Consider the following 18,978-nt stretch of genomic DNA (forward strand, 5'->3'; position numbering starts at 1 on the left):
ATCCACAAACAGTTATCCAGTGGTTCAAGACAGGCTATGACAAATACCAGGGAGCACACTTCTCCAACCTCCCTCCGTAACTCTTGTTAAGGAAGGCAGCATTCTAGCAAGGGTACCATTGAACTGATCGGTTCACTCTAAGCCCTAAACTTGCTCTTGCAAGTGTTCTTATCAATCCTGATATGTTATTTTATTCAGGACATAATAGATAAAGAGCACCCATAAAAGACTGAGAAAATGCCTAGGTCCAAACTGTGCCAACTAGACACCTTTAAGACAAAGTCTGTATATAGCAGGTTATAAATAGTAGTTCTGTATTCACTTTTGATCCTTCCTCACCAAGGAACTATGGAAAGCTTTAGCTAATCATTTTTTTTCCTTGTGAGTAATTATGTGTATTTAAAATTTCAGCTATCAAATTAAAGATGTGCCAAAAGAAAGTTAATCTAGGGTGAGAGTCAGGAAATGGAAGATTATCTGGAAAGGGGCATCAAGGGCAATTGGGGGGAGATAGAAATTTTCTACAGTTATTTTCAGTGGTGGATACTCAGATGTCTATAGCTCATAGGAGAGCAACCCTTAAGATCTGTGTATTTTATATTTCTTTTTTTTTTCATTTATTTTTATTAGTTGGAGGCTAATTACTTTACACTATTGTAGTGGTTTTTGCTTAAACTTTAGTTTTTTAAATGTGGAAAAGAGTGTACAGCTTCTCAAAATTCTTTAGGGTATGTTAGCAAGAAGTCTAATAACCGTTGTTCTAGGCATACATTCAATATACCTCTCATTTTTCAAACTTGTACTCTTTAGCTTTCTCAGAACTGTGTAACTTGACTGTTAAGTCATCAATAACAGGTAACATTATTTGTGTTTTTTTATTTTTAGCTTTAGTATTTTTCTCATAGCCACTTTGAATTTTTATACCTAAGAACATGCTCTAACAGAATAGAAGGGTGAGGAGTAAAATTAGCTGGGGAAAAGGTTAATCTTCAGATAATTTGATCAATGAATGTAGTTTCCTGTTTATCTTTGTAATTGCTCCACCCAGAATCTTTTTTAGGAGAACAATGTAGTAATTGAAGAAACTTTTCATGTAAATGGAGCCCCCAGATTGATAATCTACTTGTAAAGAACTGCTCTTGAATTCCACACAAATGTAGAAAGGAAAACGTATGAGTTGCATTAATCAATGAACAGTGGATGATGCCCCAGGTCACACTGAGTGGAGATGCTCAGTACTGATGATTTTATCCTGACCTGGCCCTGGTAGTCATGTCTCTGCAACCCGCCGATTCAGCTTGGCCATAAAACCTTAATAACCAGCAGAATCTTCTTGCAAAGAGGGCATGAAGCCCCAGGCTTCTTTAATCTTCTGGCGCTGTGACAACAAGTGACAAGGTGGCCTGTGCTTCCATGAATAATATTCCCATTTCGTGGGCACGTCTCACCTATTCTACATGACTTCAAGGGATTGGTTTCTACTCCAAAAGGTCACCTGATTGTTCTGTGCTTGAGATGGTCTCTGGACTTTCAGACCTATGAGCCAAATTCAAAAATTCCCCTGAGCTTCAGGGATTAAAAAGTTTTGTGTTGTTCTTCCTTCATTATAAGATCTTTGGCTATAATGACTGGAGCTGAAATAGTTCTTTAGCAGTTAAGGATTATCAATTCCTTCATTTTCCTTATTTTCTGGTGGGGCAGTGATAACAGGAATGAAGAGACAATGGGTTCACTTAGCGCAATTTGAATACTAATCTTTTCTCAGGGCCAAGCGTGGAAACACCTCTTGTTGGAAGAGTTGGATTTCTTGTACTCAGTAACACGGAGAAGGCAATGGCGCCCCACACCAGTACTCTTGCCTGGAAAATCCCATGGACGGAGGAGCCTGGTAGGCTGCAGTCCATGGGGTGGCGAAGAGTTGGACATGACTGAGCGACTTCACTTTCACTTTTCACTTTCACACATTGGAGAAGGAAATGGCAACCCACTCCAGTGTTCTTGCCTGGAGAATCCCAGGGACGGGGGAGCCTGGTGGGCTGCTGTCTATGGGATCACACAGTCAGACACGACTGAAGTGACTTAGCAGCAGCAGTAACACCACCACACATCTTTAAAAGCAACTTCTCCATCAGTGTCAGCACAGAAGGATGTAGCATCCCCAAGTTCATTTTTTCTACTTCCATTACTGTTTGTCACTTCTGTTCCATATTTTTTTTTTTACTTGTTTGATGTGTATTGGCAGCTTCTACTTTTATTCCAGCACTTCAATTCAGTTCACACTTAGTTGTGTCCAACTCTTTGCGACCCCATGGACCACAGCACACCAGGTTTCCCTGTCCATCACCAACTCCTGAAGCTTGCTCAGACTCACGTCCATCGAGTCGGTGATGCTATCCAACCATCTCATCCTCTGTCATCCCCTTCTCCTCCCGCCTTCATCTTTCCTAGCATCAGGGTCTTTTCCAATTAGTCAGTTCTTCACATCAGGTAGCCAAAGTATCGGAGTTTCAGCTTCAGCATCAATTCTTCCAATGAATATTCAGGACTGATTTCCTTTAGGATGGACTGGTTGGATCTCCTTGCAGTCCAAGGGACTCTCAAGAGTCTTCTCCAACACCACAGTTCAAAAGCATCAATTCTTCAATGCTCAGCTTTCTTTCTCGTTGAACTCTCACATCCATACATGACTACTGGAAAAACCATAGCTTTGACTAGATGGACCTTTGTTGGCAAAGTAATGTCTCTGCTTTTAAATATGCTGTCTAGGTTGGTCATAGCTTTTCTTCCAAGGAGCAAGTGTCTTTTAATTTCATGGCTGCACTTAACTGCTCTAATACTGACTCATTCAAAATCCACAAGTCATCCTGAATGCCTGCAACAGCGCAGGACCTAGCTTCCCGCTTTAGAATTTCTGCATGTACTTGATGAGGTCAGTAAAAGGGATACCAACCTCAAATATCTATGCTGTGGCCCAGGAGTGGTGGTGACAGGATTCCTTCTTAGCTTGTCATAGAAAGGACTTGGATATTTCACAGAGAAGTGCTGAGGTCCAGATAGTTCTCCAAAGATCTCCACCACAGGATCCCAGGCTGCTTTGCCAGTTTTATACTGGCCTAGATCATGCCTGACCACTTCAACAGTGCACATTTCACCTTTGTGCCTGCCACCTGCAAAATCCTCAGAAGGGGCAGTTTTATTGTACCTGTTGTACACAAAAATCTATCTGATCAATTTGGTCTGGAGAGAACCCACAAACACTATCAGATATTCAGTCCTGGATGGAGGTAGAAAATGATGTCATTTTGGCACTGAGGAAATTGCAGTCTGTTGATGTCAACATCCAACTACTCCATGGGTTGCTTTCTGCTCCTCCACTGCATCTGGAGGGTCAGTCCCAAGGCTTTAGCAGTATTTCCAAACTGAGTAGCTGAAGAGTTTTAGGAAACATTTTCCGCCCTGAGAAAATCTCTGTACTCTTCTGGACTGGGTTGAATAGCACCCCCCATTTCATGTTCACCCAGAATCTCAGAACGTGATCTTATTTGGAAATAGGGTCTTTGTGGATATAATTAAAGATGAATCCATCCATACTGGACCAGAGTTGGCCCTGATGCAATGTTGTTGTTCAGTCACTAAGTCGTGTCTGACTCTTTGTGACTCCATGGACTGCAGCACACCAGGCTTCCCTGTCCTTTCATCATCTCCCAGAGTTTGCTCAAACTCATGTCCATTGAGTTGGTGATGCCAGCCACCCATCTCATCCTCTGTCGCTTCCTTTTCCTCCTGCTCTCAAATTATCCCAGCATCAGGGCCTTTTCCAATGAGTCAGCTCTTCACATCAGGTGGCTAAAGTATTGGAGCTCAGCTTCAGCATCAATTCTTCCAATGAATATTCAGGACTGATTTCATTTAAGATTGACTGATTTGATTTCTTTGCAGTCCAAAGGACTCTCAAGAGTCTTCTCCAGCACCACAGTTCAAAAGCATCAATTCTTCAGCGCTCACATTCCTTTATAGTCCAACTCTCACATCCATACATGACCACTGGAAAAACCATAGCTTTGACTCTACAGACCTTTGTCAGCAAAGTGATCTCTCTGCTTTTTACTACGCTGACTAGATTTGTCATAGCTTTCCTTCCTAGGAGCAAGCGTCTTTTAATTTCATGGCTGCAGTCACCATCTGAAGTGATTTTGGAGCCCAAGAAGATAAAAGCCATCACTGCTTCCACTTTTTCCCCTTCTGTGTGCCATGAAGTGATGCGACTGGATGCCGTGATCTTAGGTTTTTGATGTTGAGTTTTAAGCCAGCTTTTTCACTCTCCACTTTCACCCTCATCAAGAGGCTCTTTAGTTCCTCTTCCCTTTCTGTCATTAGAGTGGTATCTGCATATGTGATGCAATGACTGGTGTCACTTTTTTTTTTACTTCTTTTTCTTTAATTTTTTTAAATTATGAAAGTATGATAACACATTTAGAGGAGACTTGGAAAATACAGAACAAAGTCACATATAGTTCCACAATACATTGCAATTATTTTAAGTAGGTAAGTTAAGATTTTTAGTTGGAGTATCAATATCAAACTCTCAAAAATTAATAGAATGAATAGACAGAAAATTAGGATATAGGAGACTTGAAAAGCACTATGAACCAATTCAACATAATGAATATTTACACAATTTTCACAACAACAACAGGATACAAATTCTATTCAACTTCCCATAAACTGTAAACCAGGAGACACTGGAATGTATCCAGGGACATAAAACAAAGTGCAAAAACTTCATGGTCTAAAGGTATTGAAATCATACTGAGTCTGTTCTCTTATCACTGTGTAATTATGTTAGAAATCAATATCAAAAGATAATTGCGAATAACCCACATATTTTCAAGTGCAGTGTGACATTTACTGAGAGATCTTTGACTTAGCCATTGAAAGCCTCAATAAAGTTAAAAGACTGAAAAAAAGAGGGTGATTGCAAAGAAGAAAGCATTTAAATGAGAAATAAATATCAAAATGAGAAATTAATATCAAAGATACTTAAAAAAACCCATATGTTTGGAAATTAAATATCCACTTTTAAATGATAGGTGTATCTAGAAAGCTATAACAATTAAAATTAGAAAATATTTGTAACAGATTAAAAATGAAGAATTTATCAGAATTTGTTGCATGCAGCTGAAGCTGCTCAATATAACTAAATACAATGTGCAATCTTGAATAAGGTATGAAAACAAATAATGGACACTAGCATAAATGTTTGTGAAATTTGAACAAAATCTGTACTTTAGTTAATAATACTGTATCACATTTTAACTTCCTGTTGTTTTACAACATAGTATTTCTTTATATTCTCAAATTTAGAAGTTTCAAGCCTCATTCAAATTTCTTTTAAATCACAAAAATAATAAGGTTTCTAGACTTTTAGCAGTAATACTGGATGCCAGAATAAGTGGAACTATATCAGAGTTTTGAGTGAACATAAATTAGACATCTAACATTCTATTCATACTTAGTCAAACAAGTGGAACCAAAATGTCATAATTTTTTTAACTAGGCAGAAATTCATAAGTTTTATAAAACATATATTATACATACTATATATATATACATATGTATACAAAAGCTTTTTCTACTACACTTGATAAAGGCTTGAGAAAGAACGACACAAATGAGACAGAGAATTTGGAAAAGATTAACTAAATGAAACGGAAGCACTGAATATGAAATAGAAAAAGTGAGACAAACTAGATAAAAGTAAAAGATCACCATATAGTCCAGTTGTTTTTAAACATGACTGTTCATTAGAATCACATCTGGAGATTTGGAGGAAAAAAAACAATACCTGGGTGTTTGTATTTTTCAAAAAATTCCAAGACAGTTATAATGTGCATCTGGATTTTAAAAAGTAGTTAGAGGTTTTTCTAGTAAATGGTAGTTTTAGTAATACAGAATTCTTTTATTTCTGTTGGCCAATCATGATACAGTGGTATTAAAACTAATAATAGTTACCTAATCACAATAGTAAAAGATGTTTATCAGTTTTCACAATCAATAGGCAGACAAAAAATAAAAGATAATTACAATTACAAGCTGTAATGGAAACGTGATTAACCTAACAATATAAAATAATCACATACAATTTGGGGGGTTTAGTAGAGTGATGTGGTAAGTGGAAGTACATACATGCACATGTTTTCATCCACCCAGTCAGCCTGTGTCTTTTGGTTGGTGCATTTAATCCATTTATATTTAAGGTAACTAGAGATATGTATGATTCTATTGTTCCTGTTCAGTCTCTAAGTCCTGTCTGACAGGCTTTCCTGTCCTTCACTATCACCCAGAGCTTCCTTAAACTCATGTCCATTGAGTCTGTGATGCCATCCACCCATCTCATCCTCTGTCTCCCCCTTTTCCTCCTGCCCTCAATTTTTCCCAGCATCAGGGTCTTTTCCAATGAGTCAGTTCTTTGCATCAGGTGGCTAAAGTATTGGAGGTCAGCCACAGCATCAATCCTTCCAATGAACATTCAGGGTTGATTTCATTTGAGATTGACTGGTTTGACTTCCTTGTAGTCCAAGGGACTCTCTAGAGTCTTCTCCAGCACCACAGTTTGAAAGCATCAGTTCTTTGGCACTCAACCTTCTTTATGGTCCAACTCTCACATCCATACACGACTACTGGAAAAACCATAGCTTTGACTATACGGACCTTTGTCAGCAAAGTAATGTCTCTGCTTTTTAATATGCTGTCTAGGTTTCTCATAGCTTTTCTTCCAAGGAGCAAGCATCTTTTAATTTCATGTCCGCAGTGATTTTGGAACCCAAGAAAATACAATCTGTGACTGTTTCCATTGTTTCCCCAACTATTTGCCATGAAGTGATGGGACCAGATGATTCTATTAACATTTTCTTAATTGTTTTGGGCTTATTTTTTGTAGGTCTTTCCCTTCTCTTGCGTTTCCTGCCTGGAAAAGTTCCTTTAGCATTTGTTGTAAAGCTTGTTTGGTGGTGCTGAATTCTTTTAACTTTTGCTTGTCTGTAAAGCTTCTTTCTTCTGGACATGTGGCATCTTGGGTTCTAGCATCCTTCTGTAAATGGTTGTTCAGTTAGCTAGTTGCAATTTTGATGCTCTCGCAGGAGGAGATGAGTACATGTCCTACTCTCCGGTCTTCCTAAGGTCCATTTACGGGGAGGACAGGACACAAAGAGAGACAGAGTAGAAGACAATGTGGTGATGGAAGCAAAGATGGGGTGACGTGTCTGTAAGGTAAGGAACACGGAGGATTGCTGGCGACCACCGTGAAGCCAGGAACAGGCAAAGAAGAACCCTTCCCTAGAGCCTCCAGAGGGAGCATGACCCTGCCCACAATGTGAGCTCAGACTTCTGATCTCCAGAACTGTGAAGGAACACAATTTCTGTTAGTATAAGTCACCTAGTGTGTAGTACTTTGTTGCGGCAGCCATGGGAAATAAATATATTTTCTTTCACTATCCACACTCTGTATCATTTGCAAATCCTTCTACATCCCACAGCAGCAAGAAGAATCTTAGTGTTTTGATTCAGCATAGTGATTCCGAAGCCAGGCTATTTGAGTTTGAATCTTGACACTACCATTCATTAGCTGTGTAACCTTGAGACGTACCCTACTGCTGCATCTCAGTTTTCCTGACCTGTAAAATGGGGCTTGTATGAATGAATAATATTAAGGGCTTAGAATGGTGACTGGCACATAGGAAATGCTATCATGTGTTTGTTTTAGGGGGAAAAGTCTGTTGGGCTGAAATGGCCACGTGGAAATGGGAATGGTTCCATAGAAGGAGTACTAGAACGTGAGCTTGAACTTCAGAAATTGGGTAAGGCCAGTCAGAGGCCACCCAGGTAGGGGAAACAGAATGAGCAAAGGTTTGCTGGAGGTGTGAGGCCAGAGGCAGCAAGACTTCTCACTGTCTCCATGGAGGTCACTGGTGAATCTTAGAGCGTCTGCATCCACATGGGGTCAGTGAGGCTGCTTGCAGCTGGACCGTGGGGGTCACTGCCCAAGTTCCTAAGAGCTGAGGGGAGGCAATACCTTGGCACATCTGAAACCCATCCTCAGCACCTGTGGGAAGCTCAGGATTTTAGCAGCACTTTCCAAACTCGGATGGGGCCTGAGAGTCTGCATTTCTAACAAGCAGGGGATGCAGAGGCTTCTAATCTAAGGACCACCCTTAGCCTCCAAATCCTTGCTTATTCCAAATGTGGTCCATGAGCTGGCAGCATCAGCATACCCTGGGAGCTGGTTCGAAATGCTGACTTTCTAATCCACCTCAACCCACCCCACCCCAAACCTACTGAATCAGAAACTGCATTTTAATCCGGTCCTCAGCTAATGAATTTGCCCATTAGCATGACCTCCCAGGTGACACTAGTGGTAAAGAATCCACCTGCCAATGAAGGAGACATAAGAGACGCACGTTTGATCCCTGGGTTGGGAAGATTCCCTGGAGGAGGGCATGGCAACCCACTCCAGTATTCTTGCCTGGGAAATCCCGTGGACAGAGGAGCCTAGTGGGCTACAGTCCATGGGGTTGCAAAGAATCAGAATGACTGAGGCTACTTAGCGTGCATGCATGCATCCTTTTGAGAAGTGCCAGATTAGAGGACTAGGGTGGGAATAGCCCAGCTTGCTAGAGGGAAGGACCTAGCCACCTCGGTTCTCAGACCCAGCTACACAGAAGATCCTTGAGGAAGCAGCTTTTAAAAATCCTGAGGTCCAGATCAGAGTGACTTCATTATATCAAACCTCTGTGAGTGGGGCCCTGAGGAATGAATATTATTTTTCAAATTCCTTGGGTGATTTTAATGTGTACTCAGGGTTCAAGAACCACTAGGCTAGGGAAAAACCCCTAAGCAGGGCTAGAAAGAGACTGAGACCATGCAGAGTTCTTGCTGGGGTTCAAGGTCCTTTCCCCAGCAGAGCACAACAGTTAAAGGAGTGGATTCTGAAGCAAAAAGGGCCTGCCTGGGTTCCAATCCTGCTCTGGGCCACTTGCCAGATGTGTGATGGGCAAGGTAAAACCCTCTCTCTGCCTCTGTTTCTTTACAATGAAGTGAAGTGACGTGTTAGTCGCTCATAGTAACTATGCCCCAGGGTATTTCTGAGGATCAAATGAGTTAGGATGTAAAGTGCTCATTACAGTGCTTGGCACACAGTCAGTGCTCTGGAAGTGTTTGTTTATTTAAATACACATTTGATTCTTTCTAATGAGGATCGTGGAAGGTTTTCTCACTTTCCTGTTGCCCTACCCCATCCTTGGTGCTAGGTTCTTGGGCAGCAGTCACATCTCTAATTAGGCGCTCAATAAATGTTTGAGGAATGCATGACTGAATGGTTACAATGCCCCCTTGTGTATTCAGTGGGAAGAAATAACAAAACATGCAGTTGGTTCTCCAAACTAGTACAGGTAGTGTGACCAACTATTCCGGTTTGCCCAGCAAAGAGAGGATTCCCTGGGCATGGGACTTATGGTCATAAAACTGGTGAAGTTCCTGGAAAACTGGGACAAGTTGGTCATGCTTAGCATGGATACCACCCAAATGTCCCTTTCCTCAAAATACTGTTTCCAGGTAAGTGCACAGAGACACACCCAAGGCTAATTCATTTATGTGCACACGACCAAGACAATGGCAGTTCACTTCCTGGCCATGGTGTGTGTGTATATGTGTGTGTGTGTGCATGCACGCGAGTGCATCCACATACACACATGTACACCAATAATAATAGTAGCCAGAATATCATAACAGTGTGACACATGGTATCTGCTGTGGTGAGCAGTTCACACACTTCAGAGGGCAACAGATGGCCTAGCTCAAATCCTGGTTATGCCACTTAATGGTTTTGTGACATTGAGCATGATTCTTAGCCTCTCCGTGCCTCAGTTTCTCCATCTGCAAAATGGAAAGAGTAGTAAAAGTATGAAAGTGTTCGTTGCTCAGTCGTGTCCTACTCTTTGCAGCCCCATGGACTGTAGCCTGCCAGGCTCCTCTGTCCATGGAATTCACCTGGTAAGAATACTGGAATGGGTTGCTATTTCCTTCTCCAGGGGATCTTCCCAATCCAGAGATCAAACCCTGGTCTTCTCCGTTGCAGACAGATTGTTTACTGTCTGAGCCCCTAGGAAAGCCCTAGAGACAGTGGTAGTACTCATTTTTCAGGGTTGTTAGAGTAGGTGTGTTCATCCATGTGGTGCATTTAACAGAGTGCTAGGCACCTCAGAAATTTGATTAATGTTAGAAATTACTATTAATATCATAATTAACATTACCGGGCAACCTGTGCCCCTCTGCTTCCATCCTTTCTCACTTCCCAGACGCTTCCCTTTGTCACAAGCCCTCTGCCTCCTGCCTTCTCTTTCCTCTTCCTGCTCTCTTCTCGCCCCACTAGAGGGGCCATCAACAGTTCTACCCTGCTGAGATGGACAGAGCCCTCAGTCCATGCTCAGACACACAAACCCAGCACAGCTTGATGTTGTGCGCCACTCCAGCATTAGGCTTCCCAGGTGGCGCTAGTGGTAAAGAACCCGCCTGCCAATGCAGGAGACATGAGATGCGGGTTCAGTCCCTCGGTTGGGAAGATCCCCTGGAGGAGGGCATGGCAACCCACTCCAGTATTCTTGCCTGGAGAATCCCACGGACAGAGGAGCCTGCCAGGCTACAGTCCGTGGGGTCGCAAAGAGTCAGACATGACCAAAGTGACTTAGCATACAGCATTGCATTATGAATCTGTGTTAAGCCGCATGAAATAAATACAGAAAACCAATACACCTATTTTTTTCCATTGGTTGACAGATCAAAGCCAAGAGATAGATGGCAGTGGATGTGAACTTCAGCACACATGTGGTAAGTTTTATCCCTACAACCTTAAAGACAGGATGGAGAATCATAAGCTGATCACTATTAAAATTAAGTATTAATGTTTGAAGAACGAGCAAGAGTGCTAAGTACTATAGGTTTCTTACAGAGCAGTAAGACATTTTTCAGTCTTATCCCATTCACTGTTTCTCACTCATAATTTGGATGAAAGTATACAAGCTACACATCAGATATGCAGGAGATTAGAGAAATAACAAATACTTTTAGTGGAATGTAAGGACATGAAAATATCAGGACCCCTGAAGGAATGGATAAGATATAACCAGATGAAATTAACATTGATAAATGTAGGTCTTGTATGAGGGTCCAAATAAAACCCCATTTGAACATATATAAATTGATACATTATCACATATATCATGTAATTAAAACATTACTTTTGAGTTATTTATTGTATTATGATTATATTACTATAATTTTAATATATTATTATATAATTATATAATGAATAATATAATTGCATACATTACCATATACCTATAGCTTTTGATATTGCATATCCTTTGGACCCAGAAATTCTACTTCTAGGAATTTACCTAAAGAAAAATTATATGTGCACATGACCAAGGCAATGGCAGTTTGCTTCCTGGCCATGGTGTGTGTGCGTGTGTGTGTCTGTGGGTGGGTAGAGGGAATTGTAAAGAGAAAGCCTAGAGATAAAGTCAGTGCAGAACTAATAATAATATTAAAAAATTGGAGAACAGTCTAAATACATGTTAGTCGTGATTAGTAACTAAATTATTGTTAAATGCAAGCAAAACAAAATGAGGTAATTCTTAAAAATTGTACTTTACCAACGTTATTTCTCCAGCTGGGATCCAAAAACCCTATGCATTGGAGTTTTCTGGGATACTGGTTAAACATACAGGTTCCTAGATCCTCCCCAGAATACTAGATAAGAATCTTTGGGGGAAGACAGGGAAATAGATTTTTAACAAGTGCCCTCAGATAATTCTGATACACATTTAGAATTTGAGAATTACTGTATAAAAGAATATTTAATGGAATAAGAAAGTGTTTATGATATAATAAGTGACAAAACAAGTTCCAAACAAGATGATCCCTTTTAAGTAAAAATACTTATTTGTGTAGAAGAAATTATGGAAGGACAAAAGCCAAGATGATAGCCATGGTTAATTTAAGGTTATATAGCATTAATAGAAAGATGGTGTCCTGGTGGAGAGTTCCACGTTATTCTGCACTTGTTATGTAATACTTAAAGTATTCCATGTGAAGAGCTAAAATCCATTTAGATTAAAATAGTATTGGACGTAAGGACAGTGGAGAGAAGGAGTCACAGAGGGATCCAAAGTTTGGAAGACTGGTGATGTGTCAACGGAACAAGGAAGTCACAAAGAGAAGCTGGCTTAGGGAAGAAAGATGAGTTGGTTTTGAACATGACAGATTTGGGGTACTGGTGGCACACCCAGCAGGAAACAATCAAAAGACTGGTGGGATTCTGGGTCTAGACTTCAGGAAATCGAGTGGGGCTGGAGATGTAGATTTAAAGACAATAGAAATTGTAGGAGTGTATTAATCAAGAAGGAAGATCAAGTAGAGATAGAAGTGGCTGAGGTCAGCTCCCTAGAGAATGCCTTTGATTCATGGAAAGGGAAGGGAGAAAAGCCAGTAAAGGAATAAAGGAGAACATGGTCTAAAAGGTAGAGGCTGAACCAGTAAGATCCAATGTCACCAACCATCCCTCAGAGAAGAGTTTCAGGAAGGAGGAGAGAGTCAAAGAGGATGAAGACAAAGAGTTGGCCACTGGTCTGGACAACCGGATGCTGGGGACCTTCGCCGAGTTGTTATGGAGACCGGGGGTGTCTGTAGCCAGGTGGCGGGGAGTTAAGGAACAATCAAGGAGTGAGGAAGGCCCGAGAGTTGGTGTACTCATTGTGCATTTTTAGGGCACGTAGTAGCCTCTCCCACTGTGGAGAGATGATCCCATGGTTTTTGTGCTCCTTTCAAGATGAAGCTTGGACACTTTCCCCCAGCATTCTTTCTCCCAGAAAAACTGAACTGGAATTTGGGTTGTTTGTCCTTTCATGAAACTTTCATTCTGTGCAGTATAATTTTGGGGGAAAATAATTTGTATTTCCCTTCCCTGCGTTTTTCCATTTCATTCCCCACTCTTCTTTCTTGTCTTGGTAAAGGTTTGGGGCTGGACTAGAGTAGAACTTACTTCCATTTTCCTTCCTGGCACTTGTTTCCAAAAGCCTGGGTCCCTCTAGGGACTTATAATGGTATCCTAGAGTATGAGGCAAGAGAGAATATTCCTGTAACTTGGAACAGGAAAGGTATTTGAAAACCTGGCAAGCTCAGGTCCCTATAGTTTTCATCCTGACAGTACCAGGAGAGGAGGCTGATTTTAGACAATAGAGCTGAGGGAGAGAGGACCAAGGCCTAGGCTCCCAGCCAACCAGGGATCCCCCAGTTCCCAGCACAGTCAAGAAGCTGCAGTCTGGGGAGCTGAAGGGGCCCTGTGGGCTGAGTCTGTGACATCTTGATGATACCTCTCTATCTCCCTGAGATTCAGAAGTGCACACTGATGTCTAGCACTTCCTGAGACCCGGAGCCTTGACACCCTGGCAGAGTCAGGGAGAGCACTCAAGAATGTCTGGGATTGTATGTCCTGCTTGGCAGGACCAAGCTGGTCTCTTTATTAGAAAATAAAAATATGAAATGTTTCTTGCTTACCTGAGTTTGTGCCTGGAGAGTTGTGTCTGCTACATGGGAAAAAATCAGGTTCGCATCCTTAGGCAAGGTGAGTGCTTTCTCTACCTGGGACAAAAACCACCAAGGTGGTGGAATGGGGGTCTCCAGATGATGTGACAACTGGTGTATAGATGGTCATCAGTCTGGTAGGATGTGTGAAGGAGGGTCAAAAACAGTGATCCCATTGTCAGAGAAAATGGTCCTAGTCCACCTCTGCTGCTTGAGCATCCCCCAACTTTGGCCATTTCATCGCCCTGGGCCTCAGTTTCCTCAGATGCAAAACAAAAGCATTAAATTCAGTGAATGCTAAGGCTCCTGCCACATTCTGAGAGACCTTTTGGCTTGGTTCTCTTTTTTCTCAAGGTAAACTGAGTTTCTTACCTCTCTAAGAAACAAGGTGGGTTAAGCAGCCCTATTGCCGCTGAGCTCTAGTCAGCTGAGCCTAACACACGAGGAAAGCAGCAAACTGGGACCCTTGGCATAGCTGAGGAGACTGCCAGCGTGTATTTCAATCTGCACAGCTCCAGGACTTCAGATATGCCGTATGAGCCCCCGCACATGTAATTGAAGGGAGCAGGGGATGATGAAACTACCACGTGTGCTCTTTAAGGCTGGGCCATCCAGTGAAGATGGGTTTGCATACTAGTCTCAAAAGGCTAATTTATCACTCTGGAGAGCAATTTCTCATTAACACAATGTCAATACTGCTGGGGATTGGCTAGACCACCTTTGGAAGAGGTTAAATTACCTTTTAATCAGTGTATGGAAGAACAAAGCTTCTGTTCCATCATAGCATAGCAGCCTTGCTAATTTGACATCTTATAAAAGCCAAGGCAATTCTAACTATACCGATGTGATATGACCAGGGTTATTTCCAGAAAGGCAGAAGACAGGAAAGGAGGGTTCCTGTGGCTGTTATCCAAACTGGCATAATTGATGTGGGTGCAGTGGGTTAGAGCTAATGGTCTGGGTTTAATTATGGAGGCAGTCACACAAGGGCTTGAGGATGGTAGGGCACTAACCAGATGATGTACCACTTTCTCAGGATGAGCTTGCAGAATCGGTCTATAGAGTGGCAAGGTGGTCTACATTCCATGTTCCCCCTGGGATTTGGGCTTGGTCCTCAAGAGGCACAGGGCTATATTCATATGATGTGTCTAGATTCACACTGAAATTCACACTGAAGAGTTCTCTTGGGAGAACAGTCACACAGGCCCCAGCTGAAAGTGCTTTGAAATCTACTGCTCTAGGAATTCATTCCTCATTTAAACCAGGATCATTTGCTTTGAAACATTGATATGTATGTAAGCCTCATCAGCCACAGTAGAAAGATGGGACTTTTCATCTTTTTCTGATTCCTCAGAGCAATAGAACAACAAACAATTCTTTATCCACTAGCCTGAAAAATAAGGACAATAACTGTTGCCAAACTGCATATCATCTACCATATCCATTATTAACTTTTAGCAATAGAAACTTCAGATTTCAAAAGGACACTGGCTGCCCAACCAGAGAGTACATTTCTCAGCCTCTGTGGCAGCAGTGTGAGACCATGTGACTCAGTTTTAAAAAATAGGAAAAGAACAGAAGTGATGTGTGTAACATCTGAGTCATATGCTCTTAAAGGAAACTGCTCATCCTCCACTGATTCTCTTCTCGTGGATAAGAATGAATTTGTGTTGGGTAGCAGTTCACTTTCAGTCTAAAAGATAAGAAAGACAGTGGTGGGGATAACAGAACAGTAACAGAGAAGGAACCTGGGTCCTTAGATGACCTTAGGAAGCAAAGTTATCCTACCTCCATTGACTGCCTACAAGCTTGGATGTTTATAGAGAGCCAGATCTTCTATCTTGTTTAAGCTGCTGCTATTTTGGTCTCTGTTACAATAAATACAGCAATTTACATGGGCAAGGGACCTTGAAGTTTGCAAAGCACTTTCTCTTGTATGTTTTATCTCTTAGCTTCACAAGACAAGAAGATAGAGTAGACAGATGAGGCAGTGGTTAGAGCCTCTACTTGACAGGAGGGAAACTGAAGCTCAGAGAGGCCATACCTTTTGAATTCAGATATGCAGTCACATCTTAACCCAAGTATTCTGACTCCTTCTTCAGTGTTCCTTTGACTATAATATTGCCTCTTGGTCCTTGGAAACCTTAAGACATAGTCCAATATGTGCATGAGAGGGACATCTCTGTTGAGACTCTTGCTGTTTTGATGGCCTAAGCATCCCCATCTAGCTCTTCTCTCCTTTCCACCTCCTACGGATCATCCCACAAACAACAAAAAAGCAACTCCATAAAACGGGGTTTTTAAAAATGGTTCATGGACTAGCTTAATATCAGAACTGCCAAGGTTCTAGGGGGAAGGGGAGTTGCAGTGGGAGGAGTATTTTATTAACGACATTGTTTAGAATTGTCAGCACAGGGTAATAAAAAGCAGAACAACTTTTAGTCAGTTTTATTATTGTTTTTAAATTCTCTGCAGACAATGATCCCCCTATTACCTGTACCCCTTTTGTGCCTGCACCTTGTATGGACTTCTTCCGTCATCCCCTCTTTAGTATGCCACAAAATAATAGTAATGAAGGAAAGCAAAATCATAAAATGCAAAATCCAGTGGACTCTTGCCGTGCTCTCTTTGATATGTATACATGTCCAGGAAATGGCTGGGGTGTTTGTACCAATTGTCGCCTGTGACATTTAGAAAAGCTTCTGTAAAGAAAAGGGAAGCTTGTCTGTTTCCTTGGGTTTTTCCTACCCTCTTATTTCCATAGTTACAAGAGTTGGTTCTGTGCATTTTTTTTTTAAAGCTGGCATCTTGCCCAACTCAAATTGATTATAAAGGTTGGGAGGGACAGTTGAGATCTGCAGCTTGATTCCCCAGTAAGTTGGCTGTTAAGAACGATAGCGTTGACAGTCGAGACAGCCTGCAGATGGGAGGGCAAGGCTGGAGATTCCCTTGTTTATTATGGAGCCACTGAATGACTCACTAGGTTGGGCTCTTCCTTGGAGGAACACAGAAAGATTAATGCCTGAGTGCCTAGGAGGAATCAGTGGGAAGGTTCTCTTCTCAAAGGCTTTACAGTAGGGTTGCCAGATTAAATATAGGACACCAGTTAAATGTGCATTTCAGATTAACAGCAAACACTTTTCTTGTGTGTAAATATGTCCCCAAATATTTCATGGGACACACTTATACTGAAAACACAGGTGCTCAGTTATATTTGCATTTCAGATAAACAAGGAATAATGTTTAATAATAAGCATGTCCCATGAAATATTTGGGACATGCTTATAATTAAATGTTATTTCTCATTTTTTTGGAATGGTAATGTTTTACAGGGAGGTGGGAGGGAAGTTTAAGAGGGAGGGGCATGTGTATACTTTTGGCTGATTCACATTGTACGGCAGAAGCCAATACAACATTGTAAAGCAATTATCCTCTGATTAAAATAAATTAAAAAAAGACATACAATAAAAAATGTTTAACAATTAATTATTCATTTCATTTCTAAAATTTAATTTCATGTAATATTGGAGAATAGTTGATTTACAATGTTGTGTTAGCTTCAGGTGTATAACAAAGTGGCTCTATTATACACATACCCATTCATTTTCAGATTCTTTTCTGTGAAATGCAGATTTTAACAGGACAAACTATATTTTTATTTGCTAAATCTGGTAATCTTACTTATAGAAATCTAGCGAGATTTTATTAAATGTCCTTTTTCTTTTTTTTTTAAATGTCCTTTTTCAATTTAGGAATAGCTAACACTGCTTTTCTCTTATAGGATTGTATAGGCTGTTGGTTTTATTTATTGCAGGGTGGAGACATACAGGGGAGAAGGTCAAAGGGAAAGAGACTGGACTGGAGGACAGGAGACTGGGGTGTCCGACTCTTTGTGACTCCATGAACCACAGCACACCAGGCCACCCTGTCCATCACCAACTCCTGGAGTCTGCCCAAACCCATGTCCATTGAGTCGGTGATGCCATCCAACCATCTCATCCTCTGTCGTCCCCTTCTTCTCCTGCCTGGTTTCTCAGATGTTGCTTGTTTTTGATGATCCTGACAGTTTTGAGGGGGACTGGTGATATTTTGTTGGGTGCCCCCCCACACACACACATACATTGAGATTTGGCTGATATTTTTTTCATGATTGGACTGGAGTTATGGGTTTGAGGAGGAAGACCATGATAATAAAGTGCTATTTTCATGATATCTTATCAACAGTATATACTATCAACATGATTTATCACTGTTGATATTGTCCTTCATTAGTTGGCTGGAGTTGTTTTCAGAGCCTCTCTACTGTAAAAAAGCTTGTGTTTTCCCCCTTTCCATTCTGTCCTCTTTAGAAGGAAGTCACTCTGCACAGCTCACACCTAAGGAGTGGGTGTAATAAATAAATTATGCAAATAAATACATAATTTATTTGAAATTCTTCTGCATAGGAAACCTGTCTGTTCTTCTCCATTTATTGAGCTATTCAATCATTTATTTGTATCAGTAGGGTTTCAGGGATATGTATTTTACGTTTTGGATTATAATCCCGTACTACTTTATATATTTTGTTGCTCAAATTATTCCAACTTTGGCCACTGGGAGCTTTTTCAGTTGACTGCTGTGACCCTTTGACATAACCCCATCGGTGTGTGTGTGTGTGTGTGCGTGTGTGTGTGTGTGTGTGTATTTGTGAGCACTTCCTTACTTTTGGCTCTACAAGATACCCAGACTCATATTGTGTGTTTCCTGTCATAGCCCTAGAGTCTGCCAATTCGCTCAAGAGCCCTGGTTCCTTTTATTGGAGAATAGTGTTAGAAACCAAAATCCAGTCACTAGACTGTTGCTACTGGGGTGTTGTTTCTTTTCGACTTTCTCAGCAAACAGAGCAATATGTATACTAACCCACGCACACATATATCTATAAATATTTCTTTATATATCTATCAGTATCTTTATTAAGCTAAACATGAATTTGTATTGATGTCTCCATCAATGGATCATTCTAACCTCCTCCCCTTGCTGATCTGTAAATTTCTACTCCAACAGTGGGAAACCTGGCTCCTGCCATCTGCCATCCATTTACTTAATTGTTCAGTTCCAGTGAACATAGATAGAAGTATTAGCTAGACATGAATATCATAGGCTTTTATGAAGCACATTTATTTCCACTATGAAAATAGTACATGTTTAACAAAGAAAATTTGAAAACTAGATACAGATTGGGAGAGAGCATCAAGAGTAGGCTCCCACACCCAGACACAACCTTTGATGATATTTAGGCTTATTTCCTTTCTCACTGGTCCTTAATTCAGTCAAACTCTCCCCACACCCCCTAAAGTTGCT

At 41.0% G+C, this 18,978-nt stretch overlaps 1 long non-coding RNA gene and 1 pseudogene across 1 annotated transcript; one reads left to right on the top strand and one right to left on the bottom strand.

Annotated features, from left to right (window-relative positions):
• Positions 1-1,293: 1,293 nt before the first annotated feature.
• LOC122690553 lies at positions 1,294-3,301 on the bottom strand (annotated as a pseudogene).
• A 7,229-nt stretch (positions 3,302-10,530) lies between these two features.
• On the top strand, positions 10,531-17,848 carry LOC122690811. The gene is made up of 3 exons (XR_006340111.1): positions 10,531-10,541; positions 10,831-10,881; positions 17,453-17,848. It is a non-coding gene; the product is annotated as an uncharacterized LOC122690811 (long non-coding RNA).
• The last annotated feature ends 1,130 nt before the right edge of the window (positions 17,849-18,978 follow it).

The sequence above is a fragment of the Cervus elaphus genome, chromosome X (genome assembly GCF_910594005.1).
Source record: "Cervus elaphus chromosome X, mCerEla1.1, whole genome shotgun sequence".
NCBI lineage: Eukaryota > Metazoa > Chordata > Mammalia > Artiodactyla > Cervidae > Cervus > Cervus elaphus.